This window comes from Heterodontus francisci, chromosome 5 (genome assembly GCF_036365525.1).
Source record: "Heterodontus francisci isolate sHetFra1 chromosome 5, sHetFra1.hap1, whole genome shotgun sequence".
Classification (NCBI taxonomy): domain Eukaryota; kingdom Metazoa; phylum Chordata; class Chondrichthyes; order Heterodontiformes; family Heterodontidae; genus Heterodontus; species Heterodontus francisci.
Genome location: NC_090375.1, coordinates 47,401,084 through 47,418,765, shown reverse-complemented (window position 1 = coordinate 47,418,765; position 17,682 = coordinate 47,401,084). Strand labels below are relative to the sequence as shown.

Sequence of the window (17,682 nt, the reverse complement as noted above, 5' to 3'; positions counted from 1 at the left end):
TAAAGATAGGGAGAGGCGAGGCCATGGAAGGATTTGAAAACAAAGATGAAAATTTTAAAATCAAGATCAATTACTTGACGGGGAGTAAGATCAGCAAAGACAGGGCTGATAGGGGAATGAGACTTGGTGCGAGTTAGGACATGGGTAGCAGAGTTTTGGATGACCTCAAGTTTACGGAAGGTAAAATATGGGATATCAGCCAGGAATGCATTGGAGTAGTCAAGTCTAGAGGTAACAAAGGCATGAATGAGGGTTTCAGTAGCAGATGAGCTGAGACAGGGACGGAGGCAGGCGATGTGACAGAGGTAGAAATAGGCTGTCTTAGTGATGGTGCAAATCAAAGTTCGGAAACTCATCTCAGGGTCAAATGTGGCAGCAAGGCTGCAAACAGTCTGGTTTAATCTCAGACTGTTGCCAGGGAAAGTGATGGAGGCAGTAGCTAGGGAACGGAGTTTGTAGTGGGGACTGAAAATAACAGCTTCAGTCTTCCCAATATTTAAATGGAGGAAATTTCTGTTCATCCAGTACTGGATGTCGGATAAACAATCAGATAGTTTAGCAACAGCGGAGGAGAGGGGTGGTGGTGAGGTACAGCCTGGTGTCGTCAGCATACACGTGAAAACTAATGCTGTGCTTTCGGATGATGTCTCCGAGGGGCAGCATGTAGATGAGGAATATGAGGGGGCCAAGCATAGATCCTTGGGGAACACCAGAGACAAGAGTGTGCAGTAGGAAGAGAAGCCATTGCAAGGGATTCTCTGGCTATGATTAGATAGATATGAATGGCACCAGGTGAGAGCAGTCCCAACCAGCGGAGAGGCATTGGAGGAGGATGATATGTTCAACTGCGTCAAAGGCTGCAGACAGGTTGAGAAGGACAAGGAGGGAAAATTTACCTTTGTCAGTCACATAGGATGTCATTCATAACTTTCATAATCTCCAGTTTATTACTCAAGCCACATTCTCAGGTGGAAAAGGTAGTATAAATAATAATTCTAAAACAAACAAAAGGGAAGAGAGTAGAGTACTGGTCAGAAATTGTGCTTTAGGCACTACAGCTTCGGGGAAAACTCTGTGGTCATTAAATCAGGATTGAGAAATAAGAAATGCATGAGAAAAACGACATTACAGTGCAAGGACAGGTTAGGGTATGTGGCCCAAATAAATGTTCTTTATACACATGCATGGATGATGAGGAACAAGCTGAATGAATTGCAGGCACAAAGTAAACTCAGAGGGTACGACATGATAGCCATTACTGAGACATGGCTACAAGACCATCAGAACTGGCAACTAAATATACCAGATTATAAGATCTACTGGAAGGATTGGGAAGTGGAGGAGGGGGTTTTGTTTTATTGGTTCTTGGGATGTGGGTGTTGCTGACAAGGCCAGCATTTACTGCCCGTCCCTTAATGGCCTTTGACAAGGTGGTGATGAACCACCTTCTTGAGCCATTGCAGTCTGTGTGGTGAAGGTACTCTGGCAATGCTGTTAGGTAGGGAGCTACAGGATTTTGACCCAGTGACGATGAAGGAATGACAATATATTTCCAAGTCAGGATGGTGCGTGACTTGAAGGTGGTGATGTTCCCATGCGCCTGTTGGATGTAGCCTTAGTGATTAATGAAAGGTGAGAAGGTAGTCGAGACTTTATGGGTAGAATTAAGAAATAAAAAAGGACTTAATACCATAGTGGGAGTTGTGTACAGGCCCCCCTTGGTAGCAGCTATGAAGTGGCAGAATGCATAATTGCAGAGTGACAAGCATGGCCTTTTTCTGTGCTGTAAACTTTCTATTCTATGTAGCAAAGGCAGAGTATTTTTAATGGGGGTCTAAACTTTCATAACGATTGGGTTAAGCAGAATTGCTTTCTTGAGGATGTTCACAACATTTTTCTGCAACAAAATGTCTTGGAACCAACAAGGGGGCAGGCCAATTTAGAATTAATAATGAGTAATGAGTCAAGTTTAGTTAGCAGCCAAATGGTGTGTGAGTTGTCTAATCGCAATCATAATATGATTGAATTCAATGTTGTAGAAGAGAACCTTGTGGGGAAGTGGTGGCACAGTGGTAATGTCACTAGACTAGTAACTTAGAGCCCAGGCGAATGATCTGGGGAATCTGAAGTCAATTAATAAATCTGGAATTAAAAGCTAGTCTAATGGTGACCATGAAACCACTGTCGATTGTTGTAAAAACCCATCTGGTTCACTAATGTCCTTTGGGGTAGGAAATCTGCCATTCTTACCTGGTCTGGCCTACATCTGCCACTCTTAAAAAGCCCTCTGAAATGGCCTAGCAAACCACTCAGTTCAAGGGCAATTAGGGATGAGCAATAAATGCTGGCCTCGCCAGTGATGCCCACAAGCAAATAAAAAAAAACATGGGTTTGGATGCAGGTGGGGTCTTAATAATGGCAAAATTGATGGCGTGTCGGGAAGATAGCTCTAATTTACTGGCTTTTGCATTTGATTGGAGGGCATTAGGCTGCGTATGCGCAACTGCCTCTTAGGCTCATCGCTCAATTTGTGGGATATTGGTACATTGTTTTCAGCTTAACGTCAGGTCTACAAGCTTCCTAAAATTCGTATAAAACTAGCAGAGTACACAATGATGACTGTGGCAAAGATACCAATAAATATTCAGTACTCACATCTGCTTTTTTATCTGCAAGTGAGAAAAGGTTTGTTTACGGTACCTTTGCTGAGAGGTTACTTTGTACAATTTAGAGGTTACTTCCTACACTTTGGCAGTTTACCCGATCACATCTGCCTTAAATTGGACTTCAGATGAAGCCCAAGATGACGGACAACAGTACCCACAGCAACCTGCTGCTCACAGCCTTATAGCTACAGAGGAAGAGGCGACCAGCAGAGAGGTGCAGCTCTCGAGAGGCACTACCCACGAAATAGGGTCAACAGGCAGAGGCTCAGATTCCCTGACATGTCTGAACACCGGTAACTCAAGAACCTCTGGATGACCATGGGTTACAATAGCCGGACGGTGCCCATCATCGCCCTTACTGTCTTCTGGGTTATAGTGGGCGGTGTTGGTGTTGGCCCTGGCTCATTCCTAAAGGACTATGCTGGTGACAAGTCCTGTTTGCTGCTACCTTTACTGGCTGATTGCAATCTTGTCCCAATTAAACCCCCTTTTTGATTGAAAATTGAAAAATGAAACAACCTGATACTTGCAGCACCACTGGCCCTGAATTCATCAGCAAATACCTTTCTATGGCGATCAGAGAAAGAAGGTATCTTTAAAATCACTGCAAATAGAGTCATACAGCACTGAAACAGGCCCTTCGACCCACCGAGTCTGTGCCGACCAACAACCACCCATTTATACTAATCCGACATTAATTCCATATTCCCTACCACATCCCCACCATTCTCCTCATTAGGGGCAATTTACAATGGCCAATGTACCTATCAACCTGCAAGTCTTTGGCTGTGGGAGGAAACCAGAGCACCCAGTGGAAACCCACGCAGTCAGAAGGAGAACTTGCAAACTCCGCACAGGCAGTACCCAGAATTGAGCCCGGGTCGCTGGAGTTGTGAGGCTGCGCTGCTAACCACTGCGCCACAGTGCCGCCCACAAATGATTCATTTCTTTTGCATCTAAGTAGCTTTCTTAAAAATGAGAACTTTTCCAAACACCATTCAACAGCGGTGGATTACTTTGAATTCAACATTCTGATTTATAACGTGTGAATCGGTATTGATTCTTGGTATTTGAAGTAAAAAGACTAACAAGTGTGAATGTTTAGCAGCAATGTATTGGGAATCTAAAAGTGCCTTAAACTCTGGATAATTTTTATAACCTTTACATTAAAATTTTAAAAACGTACTGAAGGTAAGTAACGTATTATGCGTTAGACAAATGTTAATTTTCTGTGGTCTTAGTTTTGTACAAACCATTTTTTAATTTGTTACATGGGATGTGGGCATCGCTGGCTAGGCCAGCATTTATTGCCCATCCCGAATTGCCCTCGAGAAGGTGGTGGTGAGCTGCCTTCTTGAACTGCGGCAGTCCATGTAGGGTAGGTACACCCACAGTGCTATTAGGAAGGGAGTTCCAGGATTTTGACCCAGCGACAGTGAAGGAATGGTGACATAGTTCCAAGTCAGGATGGTGTGTGGCTTGGAGGGGAACTTGCAGGTGGTGGTGTTCCCATGCATCTGCTGCCCTTGTCCTTCTAGGTGGTAGAGGTCACGGGTTTGGAAGGTGCTGCCTGAGTAGGCTTGGCGCATTGCTGCAGTGTATCTTGTAGATAGTACACACTGCTGCCATTGTGCGTTCATGGTAGAAGGGGTGAATGCTCGTGGACAGGTTGCCAATCAAGCGGGCTGCTTTGTCCTGGATGGTGACGAGCTTCTTGAACCTTGTTGGAGCTGCACCCATCCAGGCAAGTGGAGAGTATTCCATCACACTCCTGACTTGTGCCTTGTAGATGATGGACAGACTTTGGGGAGTCAGGAGGTGAGTTACCCGCCACAGGATTTCTGACCTGCTCTTGTAGCCATGGTATTTATATGGCTACGCCAGTTCTGTTTCTGGTTAGTGGTGACCCCCAGGATGTTGATAGTGGGGGATTCCGCAATCGTAATGCTGTTGAATGTCAAGGGGAGATAGTTAGATTCTCTTTTGTTGGAGATGGTCATTGCCTGGCACTTGTATGGCACGAATGTTACTTGCCATTTATCAGCCCAAGCCTGGATGTTGTCCAGGTCTTGCTGCATTCCTACACGGACTGCTTCAGTATCTGAGGAGTCGCAAATGGTGCTGAACATTGAGCAATCATCAGCAAACATCCCCACTTCTGACCATATGATTGAAGGAAGGTCATTGATGAAGCAGCTGAAGATGGTCGGGCCTAGGACACTACCCTGAGGAACTCCTGCAGTGATGTCCTGGAACTGAGATGACTGACCTCCAATAACCGCAACCATCTTCCTTTGTGCTAGTTATGATTCCAACCAATGGAGAGTTTTCCCCGATTCCCATTAACTCCAGTTTTGCTAGGGCTCCTTGATACCATACTTGGTTGAATGCTGCCTTGATGTCAAGAACAATCTTTCTTACCTTACCTCTTGAGTTCAGCTCTTTTGTCCATGCTTAAACCAAGGCTGTAATGAGGTCGGGAGCTGAGTGGCCCTGGCGGAACCCATCTGAGCATCACTGAACAGGTTATTGTGAGGTAAATGCCACTAGATAGCACTGTCAATGACACCTTCCATCAATTTACTGATGATTGAGAGTAGAATGATGTGACGGTAATTGGCTGGGTCATATTTGTCCTGCTTTTTGTGTACAGGACATACCTGGGCAATTTTCTACATTGTCGGGTAGATGCCAGTGTTGTAGCTGTACTGGAACAGCTTGGCTAGGGGCGCGGCAAGTTCTGGAGCACATATTTTCAGTACTATTACTGTTGTCAGGGCCCATAGCCTTTGCAGTATCCAGTACCTTCAGTCGTTTCTCGATATCATGCGGAGTGAATTGAATTGGCTGAAGACTGGCATATGTGATGCTGGGGACTTCAGGAGGGGGCCGAGATGCATCATACACCTCCTCCCGTTAGTTTTTTTAATTGTCCATCACCATTCACGACTGGATGTGGCAGGACTACAGAGCTTAGATCTGATCCGTTGGTTGTCTGATTGCTTAGCGCTGTCTATCGCATGCTGCTTCTGCTGTTTGGCATGCAAGTAGTCCTGGCTTGTAGCTTCACCAGATTGACACCTCATTTTGAGGTATGCCTGGTGCAGCTCTTGACATGCCCTCCTGCACTCTTCATTGAACCAGGGTTGATCCCCCGGCTTGATGGTAATGGTAGAGTGGTAGATATGCTGGGCCATGAGGTTACAGATTGTGGTTGAGTACAGTTCTGCTGCTGGTGATGGTCCACAGCACCTCATGGATGCCCAGTTTTCCATTGCTAGATCTGTTCGAAATCAATCCCATTTAGCATGGTGGTAGTGCCACACAACAGGATGAAGGGTATCCTGAATGTGAAGACAGGACTTCGTCTCCACAAGGACTGTGTGGTGGTCACTCCTACCAATACTCTCATGGACAGATGCAGCTGCGGCAGGCAAGATTGATGAGGACCAGGTCAAGTATGTTTTTCCCTCACCACCTGCTGCAGACCCAGTCCAGCAGCTATGTCTTTTAGCACTCGGCCAGTAGTGGTGCTACTGAGCCACTCTTGATAATGGACACTGAAGTCCCCCACTCAGAGTACATTCTGCACCTTTGCCACCCTCAATACTTCCTCCAAGTGGTGTTCAACATGGATTCATCAGATGAGGGGACAGGGGTGGCGTTAGGTGGTAATCAGTAGGAAGTTCCCTTGTTCATGTTTGACCTGATGCCATGAGACCTCATGGGGTCCAGAGTTGACGTTGAGGACTCCCAGGGCAACTCCCTCCCTACTGTATACCACAGTGTCACCACCACTACCGGTGGGACAGGACAGGACCGGACAGGACATATCCAGGGATGGTGATGATCGTGTCTGGGACATTGTCGGTATGGTATGACTATGTCAGGCTGTCGCTTAACTAGTCTGTGGGACAGCTCTCCCAACTTTGGCACAAGCCCCCAGATGTTAGTAAGGAGACCTTTTCAGGGTCGACAGGGCTGGGTTTGCCATAGTCATTTCCGGTGCCAAGGTTGATGCTGGGTGGTCTGTATCGGCTTTTTAGCAGTTAGGTACAACTGAGTGGCTTGCTAGCCCATTTTCAGAGTCAACCACATTGCTGTGGGGTCACATGTAGGCCAGACCAGGTAGGAACAGCAGATTTCCTTCCCTATAGGACATGAGTGAACCAGATGGTTTATTTTGCGACAACAATTGACTTGCTTTTTTTAAAATTCCAGATTTTTTTTTTATTAATTGATTTCAAATTCCACCTTCTGCCATGGTGGGATATCGAACCCATGTCCCCAGGGGAATACCCTGGATCTCTGGGTTACTAGCCCAGCAAAAATACCACGACGTCACCACCTTTCCTGACTGTATACTGTTATATGAATATGCAGATCTACTTAAAACACCACATCTTCTTTTAATATTTCTTGCCTTTTTTTTTTAACTAAAATCAAAACTCAAATTAAATATGATCCTGGGTACAAATAACTTAATTGTTAAAAAAAAAAACCTGGAATGGGCAGGTTGTCTTATGAGGCTAGGCTTGTATCCGCTGGAGTTTAGAAGAGTAAGAGGTGACTTGATTGGAACATATAAGATCCTGAGGGGTCTTGACAGGGTGGATGTGGAAAGGATGTTTCCTCTTGTGGAAGAATCTAGAACTAGGGGTCACTGTTTAAAAATAAGGGGTCGCCCATTTAAGACAGAGATGAGGAGAAATTTTTTCTGAGGGTCCAGAGTCTTTGGAATTCTCTTCCTCAAAAGGCGGTGGAAGCAGAGTCTGAATATTTTTAAGGCAGAGGTAGGTGGGAATGTGGAGTCGAGATTACAATCACATCAGCCATGATATTGTTGAATGGCGGAGAAGACTCAAGGGGCCGAGTGGGCGACTCCTGCTCCTAATTCGTATGTTCCTATGTATGTCAGGTGGTGGCAGACATCTGTAGCCTCCTAGAAGACTTGCTTTCTGCTGAACCTGATAGTTACATGTTACCAGTGACTGTCAAAGTCACCACCTCCCACAATCATTTTTGCCTCTGGATCCTTCCAGGCCTCTGCCACAGACATATACAGGATCTCCCAGTTGGCTGCCCACGCGTGAATAAGACTGGTGACTGATGGATTGTTTGCCAGGGCCAGCAATTATGTCAGCTTTGCCACTGATGATGCCAGGCAGAATGAGCAGGCACTTAGCTCTGCGGATCTGACTGGCTTCCTTCAGGTGTAGGCGCCTTAGGCTGCACACAAACGGCAATTCGGAGACTCCCAGAACAACTAGGAATATTTGACTTTCACTCTTGTGTGTGCAAGATTTGTGGGCAGCTGCCATGCTGCTTTCATCCTGCGGCAGTCCAAGTTCCTAGATCTCTTCAGATCTGGAAGCAGACTTATGTGGTGGCTGCTAGGCGACAAAGGACACCCACTACAAACCTGGTTCCTGACACCTGGCAGAAACCCCAAAAATGAAGCCTCACAGCACTACAATGAATGCCATATCACTACCAGATGTGTGATTGAACAGGCCATTAGCATGTTGAAGGCGTGCTTCAGGTGCTTCGACAGATCTGAAGGCACCTTTCAGTACGCACCAGCCAAGGTCTCCACAATGGTAATAGTTTGTTGTGCTCTGTACAACACTGCACAACAGCAAGGCTTGCACCCCCAGGAGGAACAAGGCAAAGAGCTCACATTCTCCTCCAATGATTTGGAGGGTGGCAGAGGAAAAAGAAGAGGAGAATGGTGCAGAGGAAAATGAACACCAGCTGCTCACAATACTGTGTGGGATGCCCTTTTTAATGCAATGTTCACATAAGTTGCACCAGTAGAACCATGCCACCAGAAAATTTAACTGCCACTCTTTCCACTCTCCCAACACCCCTCATCACCCGCCAGGTCACCAACACTGACACAAAGCAATCCTGCAACCAACCAACCACCCCCTTGAACACTTCCTCATTGCTCCCCATTAATTCATGTCTTAACATTCATCATCAAACAAGTCAGAAGGCCATTTACTACTCAGCACCCAACAATGGGCAAGATGGAAAGATTGAGAGTAAAAAAACATTTGCATCAGCTAAATAAAGAACAGTGGCGCAGTGGTTAGCACCGCAGCTTCACAGCTCCAGCAACCCAGGTTCAGTTCTGGGTACTGCCTGTTTGCAAGTTCTCCCTGTGACCGCGTGGGTTTCCGCCGGGTGCTCCGGTTTCCTCCCACAGCCAAAGACTTGCAGGTTGATAGGTAAATTGGCTATTGCAAATTGCCCATAGTGTAGGTAGGTGGTAGGAGAATGGTGGGGATGTGGTAGGGATTATGGGATTAATGTAGGATTAGTTTAAATGGGTGGTTGTTGGTTGGAACAGACTCAGTGGGCCGAAGGGCCTGTTTCAGTGCTGTATCTCTCTATGACAACATTTTCTCAGACATCCATGTGCATACCCTTGTGCACAAACTACAACGCCTTGCTCTTCAAACTGGAGTTAAACAAAGGTAATTACATAAGCACGAGGGCAGATTTGGCCCGAGCAGACTGGGCAGGTAGACTAAAGGGTAGAACAATTGATGAGCAGTGACAGATGTTTAAGGAGATATTCAATTCCTCCCAACTAAAATATATTCCAGCGAGGAAGAAAGATTGTAAGAGGAGGAAAAACATTCATGGCTAAGCAAGGAAGTTAAGGATAACAAAGTCAAAAACTAAGGCATACCATATTGCAAAGACCAGTGGCAGGCTGGAAGATTGGGAAACTATTAAAGATCAACAAAAGGGTTACTAAAAAAGTAACACAAAGAGCAAAGGTAAATTATGAAAGAAAACTAGCACAAAATATAAAAACGGATAGCAAAAGCTTCTATAAGTTTTTAAAAGAGAAGAGAGTAGCTTAAGTGAATGTTGGTCTCTTAGAGGATGAGACTGGGGAGACCGCACCTGGAGTATTGCGTACCCCTTACTTGAGGAGGGATGTAGTTGCACTTCAGGCAGTTCAGAGGAGGTTCACTAGATTGATTCCAGAGATGAGGGGCTTGTCTTATGAACAGAGATTGAGCAGTTTAGGCCTTTACTCTCCAGAGTTTAAAAGAATGGGAGGAGATCTAATTGAGGTACATAAGATGATTAAGGGGATTGACAAAGTAGACGTAGAGAGGATGTTTCCGCCGGTGGAGTAATCTAGAACAAGAGGTTATAGTTTTAGGATAAGGGGTAGCAGATTTAAAGCAGAGATGAGGAGAAATTACTTCTCCCAAAGGGTCGTGAGTCTGTGGAATTCACTACCCCAGAGTGCGGTGAATGCTGGGACATTGAGTAAATTTAAGGAGGAGATAGTAATTTTTAATTAGTAATGGGTTGAAGGGTTATGGAGAACAGGCATGAAAGTGGAGTTGAGGCCGAGTTGAGATCAGCCATGATTGTATTGAATGGCGGAGCAGGCTCGAGGGGCTGAATTGCCTACTCCTGCTCCTAGCTCTTATATTCCTTTGTCTGTTACTCCTATATGGTGCAACCTGCATGGCTTCAGCAGCGATAGACACTGGCTGCTCAGGTCCCTGCTCTGACTGCTGAGATGCCCTTAGCTGACGTCCTCTGGGTTCTGGAGCCAGTGAGGACCCCACCAAAGATTGCTCCACCTGCACAGGGAAAGACTCAGCCATCAGGAGATGAGGCAGCATGTGGGCTATTGACTGAGAGGTGGGCTGTGGGTGAAAAATGGAAGAGCTTTAAGTGGAGTCCCTGCTTCCATGACCTCTTTTGCTATCATCCCTCTCATGGCCTAGCCACACTTCACTGTTACCACTGTGCTGGAGAACACTTTGTACAGCCCGTGATTGGCACCCCATCCACAAACATTCACTTCCTCCACCACCGAAGCACAGTGGCAGCAGTGTGTACCATCTACAAGATTCACTGCAGCAACGTACCAAGGCTCCTTAGAGAGCACCTTCCAAACCCGTGGCCTCTACCAACTAGAAGGATGCATGGGAACACCACCACCTGCAAGAACCCCTCCAAGTCACACACCATCCAGACGTGGAACTATATCGCCGTTCCTTCACTGTCGTTGGGTCAAAATCCTGGAACTCCCTTCCTAACAGCACTGTGTGTGTACCGACCCCACATGGACTGCAGCAGTTCAAGAAGGCAGCTCACCACCACTTTCTCAAGGGCAATTAGGGATGGGCAATAAATGCTGGCCTGGTCAGTGACGCCCACGTCCCATAAATAAATTAAAAAAAAAAATCAGTGTGGAACTGTAAGGCTATATTTAAGGCGACAGAATTGCTGGAATCTAGAGTTCCGATGAAGGGTCGCTGACCCGAAACGTTAACTCTGCTTCTCTTTCCACAGATGCTGCCAGACCTGCTGAGTGGTTCCAGCATTTCTTGTTTTTATTGCTGGAATCTAGAGTCTGCATAGTGGTGTTGAAGGCGTGCATGGATTGGAGTATATGTCTGTCGCCTTAAATATGGCCTTACAGTTCCACACTGATTTTTTTTTTTATTCATTCATGGGATGTGGGCGTCGCTGGCCAGGCCAGTATTTATTGCCCATCCCTAATTGCCCTCGAGAAGGTGGTGGTGAGCTGCCTTCTTGAACCGCTGCAGTCCATGTGGGGTAGGTACACCCACAGTGCTGTTAGGAAGGGAGTTCCAGGATTATGGCGCAAGCTACTCTGTCAATTTCAGTGGTTTGTGATATCAACCCCCTCAGGTGGACTCCACCAATCTCTCTGCAATCATGTTGGTTCCACTTCAAGAGCCCAACAGTGCATCACAGATTGTCTGCCACTGCTCACTGATTCTCCTCTTCATGAAGAAATACACAGAAAGAGAAGGATAGGCACACTTGCAAGGTAAGTGGATGTGAGGAGGGATGCGCTGGCGTAGGCTTGAGAAAGCAAGGTGAGGAGATGGGTGAAGCACACAGCAGGATGTAGGTGAATGTGCCACTGTACTTACATTTCCTGACCTGCTTAGAACATCAAAGCACTTTCTGCACTGAATCCAGGAGTGTGGAACCACACTCCTGCTGTTGTCCTCCTCTGCTACCTCTAACCACACCCTCTCGGTGTCAGTTGCAAGTTTCTTCCTCACGCAGGCAGGGAATAGTACCTCTCGCCGACTCCTTACATCTCACAGCAGCACATCCAACGAGGCATCACTGAAATGAGGTACAGCTTTTGGAATCCATTCTTCCACTTGATTTGCTTTTCTTTCCAACTCCAAACTCCTTCAACTTGCATGTTTGGAGGGTCTTTTCAAATACCGGAGTTCAGATTGCGGCATGTGTGAGTACATCATGCCTGCTGCTGCTCATTGGATGGGAAACTCGGAAGTAAAATAATAATGAAGTGGCTGAGTTAAAATGCCACTGACAGATACGCTGCACTTACATCAGGTTTCACGCATGCTATTGGACCCCCACCCCTCTGTCGCGAAATATAAGTGCATCTCGGAATCTCATAATCAAGATAAGGGCTAAGAAGGGATTGGTCACACTAATAGGGATATTGTGCAGACCAACTAATGGTGAAAGGGAAGTGGAGGAAGAAATATGTAAGCAAATCTATGAAATGTGTAAAAGACATAGAATAATCATTACGGGAGATTTCAACTACCCTTAAATAAACTGGCAAGAGGAAGATAAAGGGGAAAATGGAATGGAGTTTTTACAGTATGTCCAGGACTCCTTTCTTACCCAGTAAGTAAGAAGTCCAAGAATAGAGCAATCACTGTTGTATCTAGTAATGGGAAATGAACCAAAACAGATAAGCTCAGGAGAACATCTAAGCAATAGCAAACACAATATAATGAGGTTTAAAATAATGGTTTAGAAAGATGTATGCAAGGCAAAGACAAAAGTAATAGATTGGGGGAGAAAATCTAATTTTGAGGGAATTAAAATGGAACCAGGGACTAGGAAGGGTAAACCGCAAAAAATGTTGACAAAGAGATAGAACACCAGTGGGAAGTATTTGAAAAGATGTTCAATAGAGATCTGGAGAAATGTATTCTGCTGAAAAAAAAACAAGTACAAACTAGCCAGTAATGAAAAACCATGATGGCTAGAAATATAAAATGATTGCAAGTATCTAAAAAGGAAGTGGTGAAAGTAAACATGAGTCCCTGAGAGGCTGGCACAGGAAAAATTATAATGAGGAATAAGGAAATGGCAGAGACATTAAACAGATATGACTTGGAAGAAGAGAATGAAAGCAACGTATCCAAATTTACTAGTGATACAAAGCTAGGTGGGAATGTAAGCTGTGAGATGGACACAAAGAGGCTGCAAAGTGATATAGACAGCTTAACTGAGTTGGCAACAAGGTGGCAGGTAGCATATAATGTGGAAAAGTGTGAGGTTATTCACTTTGATAGTAAGAACAGAATATTTTTTAAAACGTGTGAAACTTCTGAATGTTGATGTTCAGAGACACTTGGGTGTACAGCACAAAAAGTTAGCATGAAGGTACAGCAAGCAATTAGGAAGGTAAATGGTATGTTGGCCTTCATTGCAAGAGGATTGGAGTACAAGAAGAAGGAAGTCTTCTACAATTGTATAGGGCTTTGGTGAGACTACACCTAGAGCATTCTGCATAGTTTTGGTCTCCATATCTAAGGAAGAATATACTTGCCTTGGAGGCGGTACAGCGAAGGTTCAATAGATTGGTTCCGAGGATGAGAGGATTGTCCTACGAGGAGAGTAAATTGGGTCTATGCTCTCTGGAGTTTAAAAAAAATGAGAGATCTCACAGAAACGTACAAGATTCTGCAAGGGATCAGCAGGGTAGACACAGAGGTTGTTTCCCCTAATTGGGGAATCTCGAACATGGGAGCACAGCCTCAGGATAAGGCATCGATCATTTACGACTGAGATGAGGAAAAATTTCTTCACTCAGAGGATTGTGAATCTTTGGTATTGTCTACCCCAAAGCGTTGTGGATGCTTCTTCGTTGAGTACATTTAAGGCTGAGATAGACAGAATTTTGGTCTCTCCGGGAATCAAGGGATATGGAGAGTGGTCGGGATATTGGATCCGAAGCAGAAGATTAGCCATAATCGTACTGAATAGTAGAGTAGGCTCGAGGCGCTGCATGTCTACTGCTCCAATTTCTTACGTTATGCTCTTAAATGACTTCTCAGTAGAAGACACAAGAAACAGAACAAAGAACAAAGAACAGTACAGCACAGGAACAGGCCATTCGGCCCTCCAAGTCTGCGCCGATCTTGATGCCTGCCTAAACTAACACCTTCTGCACTTCCGGGGCCCATATCCCTCTATTTCCTTCCTATTCATGTATTTGTCAAGATGTCTCTTAAACGTCGCTATCGTATCTGCTTCCACCACCTCCCCTGGCAGCAAGTTCCAGGCACTCACCACCCTCTGTGTAAAAAACTTGCCTCGCACATCCCCTCTAAACTTTGCCCCTCGCACCTTAAACCTATGTCCCCTAGTAACTGACTCTTCCACCCTGGGAAAAAGCTTCTGACTATCCACTCTGTCCATGCCGCTTATAACTTTGTAAACCTCTATCATGTCGCCCCTCCACCTCCGTCGTTCCAGTGAAAACAATCCGAGTTTTTCCAACCTCTCCTCATAGCTAATGACCTCCAGACCAGGCAACATCCTGGTAAACCTCCTCTGTACCCTCTCCAAAGCCTCCACGTCCTTCTGGTAGTGTGGCGACCAGAATTGCACGCAATATTCTAAGTGTGGCCTAACTAAGGTTCTGTACAGCTGCAACATGACTTGCCAATTTTTACACTCTATGCCCCGGCCGATGAAGGCAAGCATGCCGTATGCCTTCTTGACTACCTTATCCACCTGCGTTGCCACTTTCAGTGACCTGTGGACCTGTACGCCCAGATCTCTCTGCCTGTCAATACTCCTAAGGGTTCTGTCATTTACTGTATACCTCCCACCTGCATTAGACCTTCCAAAATGCATTACCTCACATTTGTCCGGATTAAACTCCATCTGCCATTTCTCCGCCCAAGTCTCCAACCGATCTATATCCTGCTGTATCCTCTGACAATCCTCATCATTATCCGCAACTCCACCAACCTTTGTGTCGTCTGCAAACTTACTAATCAGACCAGCTACATTTTCCTCCAAATCATTTATATATACTACAAACAGCAAAGGTCCCAGCACTGATCCCTGCAGAACACCACTAGTCACATCCCTCCATTCAGAAAAACACCCATCCACTGATACCCTCTGTCTTCTATGACCGAGCCAGTTCTGTATCCATCTTGCCAGCTCACCTCTGATCCCGTGTGACTTCACCTGTTTTACCAGTCTGCCACGCGAGACCTTGTCAAAGGGTGACAAACTTAAATAATTAATATTAGTAAAGAAGTACTGGAGAAATTAATAGGACCAAAAGCTGTCAAATCTGCTAGACCTGACGGCCTGCATCATAGGCTTCTAAAAGAGGTGGGTGCAGAAACAGTGGATGCATTGGTTTTGATCTTCCAGAATTCCTCAGATTCTGGAACAATGCCAGTGCATTGGAAGGTAGCAAAATGTAACATCGCTATTCAAGAAAGCGGGGAGGGAAAACAGGAACTACAGGCCAGTTAGCCTGACATCAGTTGTAAAAGAAGTGCTGGAATTTATTGTTAAAGTAGTGGTAACAGGGCACTTAGAAAACCATAATATGATTAGACTAAGTCAACATGGTTTTATGAAAAAGAAATTGTGCTTGACAAATCTTTTAGAGTTGTTTTTTAGGATGTAACTAGCAGGGTAGTTAACGGGACCCAACAGATGTAGTAACTTTGGATTTTCAAAAGGCATTTGATAAGTTGCCACACAAAAGGCTGTTACACAAGATAAAAGTTCATACGGTTAGGGGTAATAAATTAGCATGGATAGAGGGTCAGTTAAAAATTGAAAAATAGAGAGTAGGAACAAATGTGCCACTTTCAGGTTATTAGGCTTTTACTAATGGGGTGCCACAAGGATCAGTGCTGGGACCTGAACTGTTTACAATCTATATTAATGACTAAGATGAAGGGACTGAATGTAAAGTTTGCTGCCAACACAAAGCTAGGTGGTAAACTAAGCTGTGAGCAGGATATAAAGACTCTGCAAAGAGATATAGACAGGATGAACGAGTGGCCAAAAAGGCAGCAGTTTTTTTTTACATTTGCCAGGGAACTATAGATAATTTAGCTTAATGTTCATGGTAGGTAATGGAATCTTCACTCAATGATGTCAGCACAGCTTTCAAAAGGGAAGGTCAATTGCTTGATTAAGCTTGATTAATCTTAGTGAATTTTTTGAAGTAACAGAAAGTGTAGGACAGGACAATGAAGCAGATATATTTGGATTTTCAAAAACTTTTGATAAGGTAAACTCCTGACTAAGGTCAAAGGATGTGGAATCAGGGGACATGCAAGCTGGATACAAAACAGAAAGCAGAGAGTAACAGTTAAAAGCAGTTATTCGGTTGGGCAAAAAGTGAGAAGTATATAAAAATCTGCGCATGAAGCTAAATTGGGGATATAGTTAATACTGAGGAAAACAACAATAAAACACAGGATGACATTAATAAACTTGCTGTCATGCAGGCCCCCACCTGCCAAGAATGAGGCACATTAATTTCTCCACTTGGGCATTAAACGTCAAATTATTGCTGGGAAGAAAAGAGGGCCTATCACAAGGAATTGCCAGGTCCCTTGCCGGAAAGACATTTTTTGCATACTAGCAGATAGTGTTGCAACAAAGGAACCAGTCCCTGCTCCCAATACACAGAAGACATGGTCAGACCAATTTAGTCACACAACTAACTGGCTGTTGCAGAGTTTTGAACTGAGAGTTTTAAAATGGCCACAGAGAATTTGAAGACAGAAAGCTCCTGGCTCCTGGATTGAGAATATCTCTGTCCTGTCTGCTCTCATCTCTTTCTCACCAGATTTGGAATTCACTGAAAACACATGAACCCCAAGAGAGAAAAGTCTCCTACAGTGAACAAGGTTTAAGAAGAATGCTGGGCCCCAACAAAAAGCAAGATCAACCTACAAAAGGACTCTACAGTGAGCTCGAAGCACAGTAACAAGAAACTCTTCAGGTATTGCCTCAAACCTCTCCACTTTATTTTTTATTCTACTCTTTTCTGTCTCTATTTGCATGTGTGTATCATGTACGCATGCTAGTGTGGGGCACGGCGTGTATCTACAGGCGTTAACCGAATTAGAGTTAGGTTTAAGCTTTAATAAATTTCACTTTTCTTCTTTAAACCTAAGAAAGCCTGTTTGTGCCATTTTCTTTGCCTTATAATTGGATAGCGGTGAACAAGGATTCACCAAGGGGGAGCTCAAAACATGTGTTTGAAATTAAATCCTGCTACAGTAAGGTGAAGGCTGAAAGGGAACTCCTAGACCTCTTTCTCACCGAGTCATAACCGAAATTTGGGGGCTCATCCGGGATTGACCCACAGACAAACGAGAGAAATTGGAAGTGGGAAACCAAGTTGTTCCCAATCAAAAAAGAGCAAGATTAATACAGGTTTTCTTGTGGTTGTGATTAATTGAATACTAACATGTCTGCAACTGAAGCTAGCAGCTCTCCAAGCACGGTGAAGTAACTTGGGATAAGTTAAAAGCACGGTCTATGGAGGAGTTGAGGAAAATGGTTGAGCAGTGTGGGATCACTGTACGTTGCAGGATAGGAAGTCTGAACTCCGAAGGCTAGTGGCCAACCATTTTTCCCGTGAATCTGAAGAAGCAGAAGCAGTGTTAGAAGCAGACCCAGACAGGGTACTGCTAGCAAGGATACAATTGGAAGAAAGGAAACTTGAATTAGAAGACAGGGAAAGAGAAAAAGGGAGAGACAGGAAAAAGAGAGCGAGGCAGGAGAGGGAGAAAGAGAGAGCTTTCCAGAAGAAACGTGAAGAAATAGAAAGACAGGTGAATGAATGAGAGAGAGAAGAGAGAGAGAGAAAGAATATTCCAGAAAGAATCTGAAGAAAGAGAGTTGAAGCGACTTGAGTTAACTAGGGGGTGACAGAGTAAACCCA

At 44.8% G+C, this 17,682-nt stretch overlaps 1 protein-coding gene and 1 pseudogene across 8 annotated transcripts in view; one reads left to right on the top strand and one right to left on the bottom strand.

Moving 5' to 3' along the window:
- The window catches only part of LOC137369819 (zinc finger protein ZFAT-like), a 359,810-nt gene that overhangs the window by 85,905 nt on the left and 256,223 nt on the right, over positions 1–17,682 (bottom strand). The window lies entirely within an intron of this gene.
- LOC137369534 (V-type proton ATPase subunit e 1 pseudogene) lies at positions 2,985–3,213 on the top strand (annotated as a pseudogene).